This window comes from Triticum aestivum, chromosome 5A, assembly GCF_018294505.1.
Source record: "Triticum aestivum cultivar Chinese Spring chromosome 5A, IWGSC CS RefSeq v2.1, whole genome shotgun sequence".
In the NCBI taxonomy this organism is placed as follows: domain Eukaryota; kingdom Viridiplantae; phylum Streptophyta; class Magnoliopsida; order Poales; family Poaceae; genus Triticum; species Triticum aestivum.
Genome location: NC_057806.1, coordinates 45,372,091 through 45,384,118, shown reverse-complemented (window position 1 = coordinate 45,384,118; position 12,028 = coordinate 45,372,091). Strand labels below are relative to the sequence as shown.

The 12,028-nt window shown below is 44.3% G+C and overlaps 1 non-coding gene and 1 pseudogene across 1 annotated transcript; one reads left to right on the top strand and one right to left on the bottom strand.

The window, feature by feature from the left end:
• Positions 1-5,817: 5,817 nt before the first annotated feature.
• On the top strand, positions 5,818-5,889 carry TRNAK-UUU (transfer RNA lysine (anticodon UUU)). The gene has a single exon. It is a non-coding gene; the product is annotated as a tRNA-Lys (tRNA).
• Positions 5,890-6,903: 1,014 nt separating this feature from the next.
• The window catches only part of LOC123102221 (protein NAR1-like), a 10,433-nt pseudogene continuing 5,308 nt past the window's right edge, over positions 6,904-12,028 (bottom strand).

Here is a 12,028-nt window from a genome sequence, read left to right as displayed (position 1 = left end):
AAAAATTCCGTGCATACAAATTATAGACATACCTTCCACTTTTCCAATTGCATTGAAAAAATATTATATCTTCCTCTTCGAGGTGTAACCAATAAAATTTGGTCAGATCCTTCCCTCAGAGAGTTTCTATCTTCCTCCATAGTGCAAATAATATCCCATATCGCAATGAAGTTAAATTGAAAAATCAATTATTTCAATAAATTCCACATAGAGTTAACCAATATATATCCAATTATGTATTTCCCGACAAATGCCGCAAGTAAGAATATATATTCCAGATCGCATTGATTTTCTATGCAATTTGTACACTATGATTTTCAATAGCCCAATAATAAAATGGTCCGGACATATATGCTAGCCAATTGCTAACAATGTATAGTATAATTAAACATATATTTCCGTTTCCTCACCAGTGGCATATAATATATCTTTTCCGGTTTGTGAATGTAAATAACATAATCATTATTCCAGCAGAAAGAAAAAATTTACTTCCTTTTCCAAACCGTGAACATAAAGCGCCACCAAAATCAATTTGTAGAACTCGGCGAAGAATACACTGGAACAATTTGACGTGCATATGCACATATTACGAATAAATTCCTTGCTTCAAGCCTGAAAATTTCAGAAGTCCAAACTGGCAAGTCCTATGAATTACAAGCATCCTTCCACAGTCCCGTGTCGCTTCCGGGGTGGTCAACGCGCAAAACTTCCAGCAACGTGAACGCTGCGGCTGCGGCGCGGCCGGCCTGCTGGTTGATTTCCGCTCCACATGAACTGGGCACGATTAGAAAGAATTCCCAGCTTAGCCAGAAAAGAAACAAGGAGTCAAGGTTTCCTGGTGATATCTGTACGAAGTACACTACTTCCTCGATCCACGTGCCAAGAAATTTGTGATGATTTGGCTGATTCCTTCCCTGACCTACGTGCATGAGTGGGTTGCTGCATACGAGTCAGACTCCAATTGATTTCCCAGATCAGCGATCTGGTGCATCCGGCAGATGGGATCAACACAGAACCTCGCTCACGTAACTGACGGATCTGTCACAGTAGCGCATGGTTGAAGACCCCGACATAATTAGCAATAGTATCACCAGATCGATGCGAGAGACGAGCTGCGGAAGTCTTGTTGCGACCGAGCGGCCATGGGGCGCGGCGGCGATTCCGTGCGTACGGCGCTGCTCATCCCCGATCGCTGTAGAATCTGGTGGCTTCGGTCGGCTTCTGAGGTGACCAGCGGTGGAGGCAGCGGATTCCATCGTCGACGGTGCCGAGACGGCAAGCGATTCAGGTTACGACCGCGACTGAACCTTGCTCATGATACCAATGTTAGAAAATTTAGGGTTTGTGGTCTACCCCTAATTCCTCTGCGTTTATCCGTGGTGCCGCTTACAATTTGCATTTCTGAGGCTAGGGGGTAGGGACCTTCTTATACTGCCTTTCCAAAGAGTCCACCTCTTATACAGATAAGATTCCTAGTTTTTTCAACTAGTTTTCCGGATAGAGTCCAGATCAAATTACCAACCACGATCAAATTTGTCTGTTAACGGATACTACCCGTTGTGTCTCCGGAGCACGCGCTTGTGAGCAACGCGCCATAATAGAGTGTAAATTCCTCTAATTATGTAGATCGACATTAGGGTTGTAATCTAACTATACGATCTAGCTCCTTCCAATCATCAGTGTACCCAGATAGTCTTTTCAATATATATATAGCATCTTGTGTTCCACTGATAATCGACCAGCTTCCTTAAGCATATAGCTTAAGTACATTCCAACAAGTGATAATTCCATGATAATCATGTAAAGTAATTCCATGCATAAATACATTTATAATTTCACAATGAGGTATTCCGGATATTAACAATTCCAAGTAATTTGAATATAGTTGTAGGACACATAATTCCAACACAAGATGCATCATCACCGCCACCAAAGAGGCGGATGCTGACCCGAACATTGACCTCCAGGCCTTTCCTCATCGTGACATATGACACAACGAGGTGGCGGCCATAACGTGTCGTGATGAGGCGGTCTTCGTGCTTGTCGTCCTCCGTGTTACCTGGGCCAAACCATAGATTGGCGGTGTCGTAAATGCCAGGCCTATCTCTGTCAGGGATCTTGATTCTCATGACGCCGCTGCCGAATCCCGAGATGGTCTGGAATGGCCCCGTGAGCACCAGATTGTCCTTGGGGTCGAGGTTGTGGAGAGGTTCGCCTTCTTCCTGGTGGGAGACGTACTGGCCGCTGTTCTCGTCGGCGACGATGATGTCGCCGACGAAGGGGAAGCAGTATGGGTACACGGCCAGTAGCTCCACCGAGGCCCGGGTCGGCAAAAACGTAGGGCTTCGAAAAAGTCGACCACGTCACCTTCATTGTAGGTTTTCTCAGGCGGCGGTGGCTTGCTGTCGTCGTCCATCATCGCCCTTGCAAAGAAGGATCCCCGCCGATTGCGGCGGTTGTTAACGGACAGTCCAAACCTTAGAGGAGATGCGGCGGCGCAGGATGTGTTGGAAGTAATCGAACTCGTCCGGTGGTGACCGGTTGATTACTTTCCCAGTAGTCTACGTGTTTGATGCTAACTATTAGCCAACTAGGTAAGGGATCAATTTTGCCGTGTGAAAAGATTAGAAAAGCAAGTTTAGTCAGGTTTGGACTATGCCCTACATCTATGTCTATCGAGTACGAATAGGTTTGGTCTATGTTAGCAATAGGGCTGGGTAGCGTGTGTATATATGCATGCACACCGGTGCTTGAGATCATTGTATCGGGGAGAGGAAAAGAGAAAAGCAATAGAGAGTACAAATAAGAGCACGAATAAGGGCCCTTGGCTACAAGTTATTCGTGTGCGCGTGTTCTTTCTTTTTTTTTTTTTGATGTGATCAATCTGTGGACGGAATTCCAACACATATTTGATATGTGGTGTTTTCTTCAACTACTTATATGAGAACTCAATTACCTATAACTTTTTAATCATGGTAGAGTGCGTGGCTTTTAACCACGTGGCCGTGGGTTCGATCCCCACGGTCGGCGCCATTCTTTTTTTGTGTTTGCCGTACTTTATTTTCTCTGCAAAAATAAGATGCATATACTGTACTTGAGAAAATTCACCAAAAAGTGTCTACCAGACACACCACATCTCTTCTGGTGGCTTTTCCTTTTGTCCTTGCTGCATCTTAGCTTGTTTTTTATGTGTCTCTTAGGACAAAATATGTACTGCTAATCTGTCTAGACTCCGAAGGAAGGTCTTCAGCCTTGTTCTGGCCTCGTATGGATCTTGCATGATCCTTCTTTGTGCTGGTGACTTTCGTATCCAAGTGATGCAGTGGTGTTTGGTAGCTTTTGAGATTGGTTCGGAGTTTGGAATTTGGTGGTTTGTAAAAGATCATTTGGTATCTTTATATGAAATCAATTGGGGGAGGCCTCTCTTTTGCTTAAAAAAAACACCACAGAAAAAACAGAGTAAATCAGCTGATCTCACATTTGCTCCAAGAATAGAATTTTGCATTTACCGAAGCAATTTCTCACATTGGAAATCAGCTATCTCACAATTCTCGTTCTTTTTTTTGGTGTAAAAAAACCATTTTAACCGTTTAAAAAAATAATACCATTTTAAACCTTTCAACACCCTTTTTTTGCGCAAAAAAGGTTAAAATGGTAGTACACACAGGACAATGTGCCAGACAAGGATGAAGTCATTTTTCTACCATGAACAAGGAAGAAGACATCGGGATATCTCCAACGGCAACCTGTAAATTTTCTCCCGCATCCGTTCGCAAACACGGGTGCGGGAAGCCGTCATCTTACCGTAACCTGCAAATTTTCAGTCAGCCTCGCAAACAACGGTGATTGTTGCAACACCTTGACGTTATTGTGAGACCCGGGCATGTCAAAGAAAGCGTGCCAAATCCAAATATCATGTGACGCAACTGCTTCAATGATGGTGGGCTTCTTAACATGACCCTGATACTGCCTTTGTAAAGTCTTTGGCCAGTTCTTCCATTTCTAATGCACGCACTCAAAAGATCCAAGCAAACCTAGCCACCCTCTTGCTTTCGAGATTGCCAAGAGCCTCTCGGTGTCTGCGACAGTTGGTTCTCTTAGGTACTGAGGTCCGAACACCTCGACCACGATAGTTGTAAACCTGATCATGCCATCTCCACATGTGCTCTCAGACATCCGTAGGTACTCGTCTTACGAATTAGCGGTCGTGCCATGTACAAGCATCCGTAGTGTGGCCGTGCACTTATGGTAACCAGAGAAGCCAATCGTTCCCATGGCGCTCTTCTTCAAGACGAAGTAGTCATCATAGGACCGAACGCCATGGTACAAACGATTGAAGACAGTCTTGCGCATCCGAAAACACCGACGAAAATGGTTAGCAAAGAGTGCATCCGGGGCAAAGTAGTCGGTCATCGGTGTCAAATGGCCACACGTCCTGTTGCGGTTGAGCACCCGATGAGCCTTGATCGATCCCTTAAAATTGAGAACATGCTCCTTCGCACGCTCCGCGTCTTCAAGGACCACCTGCATCATCGCTGTCTCATCCGAGTAATCCTCCTCGTCGGACGAAGCGTCAAGCGACTCAACATAGCGCTCGTATATGTACTCCAAATTAGAATCCATTGCTAAAAAGAAAAAAGGGAAATTGTTTTAGTTCTGACAATTAATCAAACAGTTGTCGGGCATGGTGAGTATAGCAGTAGCGAATGGTACCCAGTAGGCGGGCGAAGGACATGGGTTGAACGGCGACGGAGGAGAAGCAGGGTGTAGCCCAGTTAGAACATTGGAGGTAACAGAGACTCAGAATTTCAGCAGGGGTGTGACGTGGCGGCCGGAATGGTGGAGCGGCGGTGAAGGCAAGAGAGAAATAAGGAAGGAGAAAAAAATAAGAAGGATGGAGGCGAGGAGTCCGAGAAGAGTTTTGGGTGGGCCTGAGGTGTCGAAGTCCTGCGTGTCTGGTGTTCGGACTCCCGTAAAGTTCCCAACGCTTGTCTCCATTTGCGAGAAAAATTACGTCTAAACCGCGGAGCGGACTGATACAGACCCGTGTTAAATGGCTTCCGCAGTCCAAGTAGCATGGTCCAAATGGTTTACGGATCCACCTTAAAAATGCCCTTACAAGACAATGCCGCATCAAGAAAACACGGCACCTACATGTTGCTAAAAAAATTACATTTTGTTTATTGACATCAATTTTTCTCCAAGACCCGCCGTGTGATGCCGTCATGTTTTCTTGAGCTAAGTATATACTAGTCCCTCCGTTCCTAAATACTCCCTTCATTCCATAATGTAGTGCTTTCTTTATCCCTGTGCTTTAACTTTGACCGTAAATTTAACTACCAAGACCGATTGCGGCGGGAGCAAAAATTATATCAGTGAATTCGTATTCGAAAAAAGTTTTCAATTATATAATTTTTTTCTCCCGTCGCAGTTGGTCTTGTTAGTTAAATTTATGATCAAAATTGGACCTCTGGAAGCGCGGGCGCACTATATTTTAAAATGGAGGGAGTATAAGAAGCTGTTCGGGACCCCTTCGCTCTGCAACTCCGATGCGGAGCGGAGCGACATGCAGCTATATTTCGGCAAGCTGCTAGCAGGGTGCTCCGCTCCGTAGCGAAGGAGCAGAGGATTGCCGAACACAGCCCAAGTCTTTGTAGAGATTCTACTATGGACTATATATAAAACAAAATGAATGAATTTATATCCTAAAATGCATTTATATATATCCGTATGTGGTCCATTGTAAAATCTCTATAAAGACTCTCGAGGGAGTAGTAGAATTCCAAATTAACGGACTTGTCTAATTTTTATCAGAGAGCCGACCTAGCTCAGTGGTAGAGCGCGTGGCTTTTAACCACGTGGCCGTGGGTTCGATCCCCACGGTCGGCGTTCATTTTTTTTTCGCTGCTAAACAAAATTTAACTAAAAAGGAAAATAAAGAAAACGCAGCTGATCTCACTGTTGCTCTCCAAAAATATTTTTTACCGATGAAATTTTATCATGTTCGAAACCAGTTGATCTCACAAATCCCGTTGCACGCACGTATAGGAGACATGCTAATTTTTTTAAATAATACAAATTTTATATTAAATTTCAGAAATATTACGTCGTAATTATATTTTTAAAAATATTATCCAGTTGGCCTACTGCTGGCCGATTGGATCCAGTCGGCCTACTGCTGGCCGATAGGCCCCCAGTCAGCCCACTGCCGGCTGATTGGATCCAGTCGGCCCACTGCTGGCCGATTGGCACCAGTCGGCCAACTGCTGGCCGATTGGCACCCAGTCTGCTTCCTCTAGGCCGACAGGTGCATGCACCCATCTATCTGTTGAATAGGTATTTGAAAAATGTTGAAAAAGTATTTGAAAAAATGTTGATCATGCATATAAAAATGTTAATCAAGCATTTAAAAAAATGTTGCACAAGTATTTGAAAATGTTGAACAAATATTTGAAAATTGTTGAATAGGTATTTGAATAATGTTGCAGCAGTGGGCCGACTGAGGCCAATCGGCCAGCAGTGGGCCGACTGGATCCAATCAGCCAGTAGTGAGCCGATTGGGAGCCAATCGGCCAGCAGCAGGCCGACTGGATCCAATCGGTCAGCAGTAGGCCGATTGGGTAATATTTTTAAAAAATATAATTATGGCGTAATATTTCTGAAATTTAATATAAAAAATGTATTATTTTAAAAAAATTAGCTAGGAGACACAATGAGGAGTTTGTCTTCTGTACAAATCTTATTTTTTTCTGTATAATTCATAATCCGCTCTGCAAAGTCCAATTTGATGTCTTCATCCCATCAGATAAATGCCAACGCCAGGTGTGTCCAAGTTTCGCAACGGGCCAATGATTGGGGAGCTCAAGGTAATGCAGGACCTCTCGCTGTCCTCCAGGAAATGAATAATGCCACAATAATAGTAGTTGCAAGGCGTTGAAAAGTTAGATGGTACTGCGACACGATTGTGTCAAACAAGGAGCAAGACATCACAGGACAATGCGGCATGAAATCATCAGAGATCAACTGCTGATTCCTGACGCGGGAAAAAATTTACTATCTTTACATGCTACTAGTACAATTTACTATCTGTCACTGTTTGTTTATCTCTCCGTGGGGCAATATTACACAAGATCACCAAGAAAAGCAGGTGGAAAACCTATGGCCTAGCAAAACTCAATTTTTGCCCTCAAGCAAAACACCCTTGGTAATGATGCCTGTATCCTCTAGTGTTGCCATTGTTTCGGCAGTGCGCCCTCTTGGTTTCTTACGAGAACATATGACGATGAATTCTTGGCGCGGCGAACCGATCTTTGGCGGCATCACCAGTTTTGCAGCTGCGAAGTGACGCTTTTCACCACGGGGTGATACTGCGTGTGCAAGTACCTCTTTGCATTGTCTGAACCGGGTTGGACGAGCCAATCATCGTATAATCTTTTCGCAATCGGGTTATCAAAGGGGTTGGATATTGATACCTGGTTCACAAAGTCTGAAGTCAGTGGCAGCATATAATGACTGGCATCAAGTAAAAAGTTCTTGTGGCGATGGCAGCAAGATTCTATGGTAAATGATAATTATAAAGTACTCCCTCCGTCCCATAATATAAGAGCGTTTTTTACTCAAAAAACGCTCTTATATTATGGGACGGAGGGACTAGGAACCAACTCGAGTTTATTGTTTTCCACTTCACTAAGGGGAATATACAATGTCGGCAAACTGGAGCAGGATAATAAGACAATCAATGGTTAGTGAGTTCAGAAATTACGCACAGCTTCCCAAAACTACAATGAGAAGGTGTGATAGGTACTAAGAGAACTTGCTGTATAGCATGCTTCTTTTCTTGTCTTCTTAAATGGTCAAAAGTACTGTATCAGTAGCATGCTGGGCCTACATTGGGGACAACCTACGGCCTAAGCTGCAGAAGTATAGCAGAGAACTTGGATATAAAACTTGAATGGGTCACAAGGGATATAGAATTAAATATCGCAAACACCCTACAAACCAACATGAAAAGTAGTGAGCATGCTAGAACTTACATCTTGCGTGTACACACTCTCTAGTTGTTGGATGAGATCCTTGGGAGATTGGCCTTTAGCAGGTTTTATTTGGCCTCCCCCATTCAGACAACCTGCACGGCAATAATCAGTGTATAGTAGAGGGTATCTAGATCCTAAATCTCAGAAAGAAGTTACTAAAAGCGACCGTGCAGCACAGTTTCATAAATGAAATACCTGAAGGGCAAGCCATAACTTCAATAAACTGGTATTCACATTTTCCCATCTTAACCTTCCTAACAATGTTCTGTAGGTTTCTGAACCCGTAACAAAGGGCAAACTTCAAAACAGGACTGCCCTCCACCTGTTAGCATAAACATGTTATATACACAATGATGCGAAGGCCACAGCAAGAGTGGATTTCGAGGCCAAATGGGGATGGATGGGGGCCATGAATTACCTCCAGCGTAACTTCACGGAAATCTGAATTTCGCAAGATTTTGAAATCAAGTGGGCCTTCTATTTCCCTATTAAAGAGCGCACGTGCTGCATAACGAAAGATGGTTTCCGCATAACCACCCGAGCCACCAGAAACCCCATATAGATGACCATCATCATCAACATTTGTTAATCTATGTTGCAATGAAAGTACACGTGAATTCTCAGAAGAGATGAAGCATAAATGTAACCATATAAAATTAGTTTTATCTTTCTTTTTCTCGACAGTTGATTAGATCAAACCATCGCTAAATTCTAAATAGTAGTACTAGTTGAAGAGAACATATAAATATATATTTCTGTATTGGATTTCGTTCAAATTTTATCCAGAGGGACGGAACATCGAGCATACAAGGAGCTTACAATCTGTCCAAAGGAGATTCCTCCATTGTCTTGAAATCAACAGATTTGGACTGCAAAACCATGAAAGTGATATAAGTGTGGAGTTTTTGAAGACATACAAGCAACTGCAGGAAATAAATTAGTAACCTGTATCAAGTCCAACACTTCACCAGTTGTCAATACCGAGTCCACCTCTGTAACTTCCTTTTCTTCCACTGAGAAAACAAAGTCACCCCGGACAGCTTCAAGTTTTTTATCATAACAGGGCATCACAGTAACCATGATATACATCATATGGCCTACACAATACGTTCAAGTATGATTACAAACAAAAATATCACAAAATGATAGTTCATAATCAGAGTGGTTTTTAATTGAAATAATCATCTAATTCAGCAAATGTAGATATTACATTGCAAAGACCAGGAAAAACCTAATGTCACAAACACTTGATCACAAGAAAATGTCAAAAATCGTATATGTCTCTCAAGATATTTTGGACTGGTGACCAGAAAATTGCATATCCAGATTTTTCATGAAATATACTTGCAAGATCTTATACTTATACAAGACAAAACTTTGTGAAGTAAAAAGGGAGTCCAATTTTGGACAAAAGGAAGTACTAAATTCCTCATGTCTGATCAAAGATCTGAAATAACATCTTTAGATCTAGAACTAGGGCAAATTACTCACTTGAGACCAAGTTTTTCAACCATGTGATGCTTGATAGCTGCACCAATCACTTGTTGGGGACTCTTTACAGATGAGATGTAGGGCAAGATATATGAACCAAGAGTCTTTTCAGCATAGCATATCCAGCCTGTAAGGAGGAAGAGATTCACAAATATTTATAGAAGGTATGTAAATAACTAACTAACCAGCAAGGGAATATCAGTAGTACATAGGAAACTGCATAGTAGCAAAAGTGATGCATATTTCGTGTAAATGTTTTTACCTGGACATGCAGATGAAAGCACAGGAAGACTGGTTCCAACTTCTTTGTCGCTAGACAATTGACTCAGCTTATAGCGTGAAATAAATTCATTGCATGCTTCAATTAGGGCCAGATCTCGACTACTACTTGTATCATACACTGCCTTCACGCCCATCGACTTGAACAGAGCAGTTAGTTTTCGGAAAACCTGAAGATAAGAAAAATTGCATTATGTGTTTGTTATCATTATTTACAGAGCACTTGTCATTCAGCTAAAGCAGAAAGACACTAATTAGGGAAAACATTACAAAACACCGTTTATGGTGACAATTTTGATTATGTAGTGGTCAAGTGAAGCACAGACAAATACCTGTGACTGAGAAAGACCAAAGAATGCAGCTAATGATGCTCTTGACTGGGGAGATACAGATACGATGACGGTTTTGCCTGAGTTGATGCGAGTAATGAAGTCATCCAAGCTTTGCTTCTCAAGCATAACTGTCTCTGCTGATGTTATGCAACCACTATGAGATCAAAGGAAGCCGTCAGCATTATTTACATTTGGGCAGGTCACTACTTTTACAGTTGAGGCGAGGGCTACAAAATTGGTAATAACCTGCAAGCCAAACAGTCCTTGAGAGAAATCTTGACCGATTCTTCTGGAGGTTTTGTACTCACCACAACTTGCTTTTTTTTAATCTGTAAAATAGAACTGTCAGGAATATATGGGAATTGCATGTGGAAGGGAAATGGGTTAGGTGAGGTGCAACAAAGATGAATTTATGAAGTTCTGTTTGTGCTAATGTAAAGTCAATTTATTAGTTTAGTTGTGCAGAAATGCATCTACGACTTCCACAGTGGTTTGACCAAGTTGTCAAATTGCAGACAGATCGTTCCGGTAAATGAGATACAAAAGTAACTTTTCCTTAAAGGACAGATTAAGTTAACACAAGTGTGGCGCCTGTTACTAAGCTCACAGAAAGTTGTAAAAGGAGGAAAATCATAAGCACCAGGAGTTCATCAAGTGAAGCACCTGCTACAATGCACATATGGTTTATTGCCCAGCTGTTGATTATGAAGAAGTGATGTTATTTTATTTTATTTTTGAAACGAGGCAAAAGACTTGCCATTTCATTGATTAAGAAGAAGAGAATTGCCCCGTTAATTGACGGAAAACCGGGCTAAAACCGATGCAACTCAACCCATATGACAAGGGCACCACCGGCCAACCTGGCCACCGACAAGAAACTCGGGGCTACAAAGAAGAAAGACATCCGCCGAGGAGTCGCAAGCGTCATCGTCATCACCGGTTGCCTCGAACGGGCGACTCCGACTTCACCGTAGAGCTCCACCATCGAAGTCAACCCGCAAACAGCCGCCAAAGCCACGACGGCACATGCCAACAGATGGCCACACGCGCAAGCAACCGTCAGCTCCGACTTTGACGACGAGCTTCGAAAGGGAAATATGCAGGACTTGCGCCGAGCGTGCCCTCCATAACGGAAGGGCACCTCAGACACGCCGGGAAGAACCGACTACCGAAGTCCATGCTGCGACCCGAGCTCCTCTCAACGCCATCATCGTTGCCAAAACAGAAACCAACGCCCCGCCTCAGCAAGCCACGCAGCGAAGATGCCGCCATCCACCGGTCTCCAGTCGTAGCCGGCTCCGAGACGATGCCCCCAAGGAGGAGAAAGACGCGAAGACGCCCCCATCACCCGATCCAGCTGATCTGAGGTTTCCCTCCGGAGCCAATGCCGTGGAGAGGAGGAGCACAGCTCCAAGACGACGCTTTCAAGAAAGGTAACGACACCCGCGGGCACCGCCGTCGCCGGCTCCGATGAAGATCGGAACAAGGATTTCTCCCAGAGTTGTGCCACCATCAATCGCCACCGACCGCCGCCCACGCTCCACCATCCCAGCCGAGGTCGACCTCACTCTGACCACGGGATCCCACGATCCACCGCGCCCAGATACGCACCACCCCCTGGCTGTAGCCGCCAACCACCACCGCAGCACCGTCGCGGCCACCACCACCGCAGCAACCACCTGCATCGCAAGGAGCAGCAACCAGAACGGAGCACCGAGGCGCCAGATCCAGATCGAACCGCTCGAGCGAAGCATCTGAGCAGGAGCCGGCACTCCACACGCAGCACACCTCGCGCTACAGGGACGTCAAGCCCGCCACGCCCAGCAGTCGCTGCGCCCGCCGCGCGCCGGCCGCCGCCGCGCCCGCCGCCGGTCCGCGCCCCACGCGCGCATC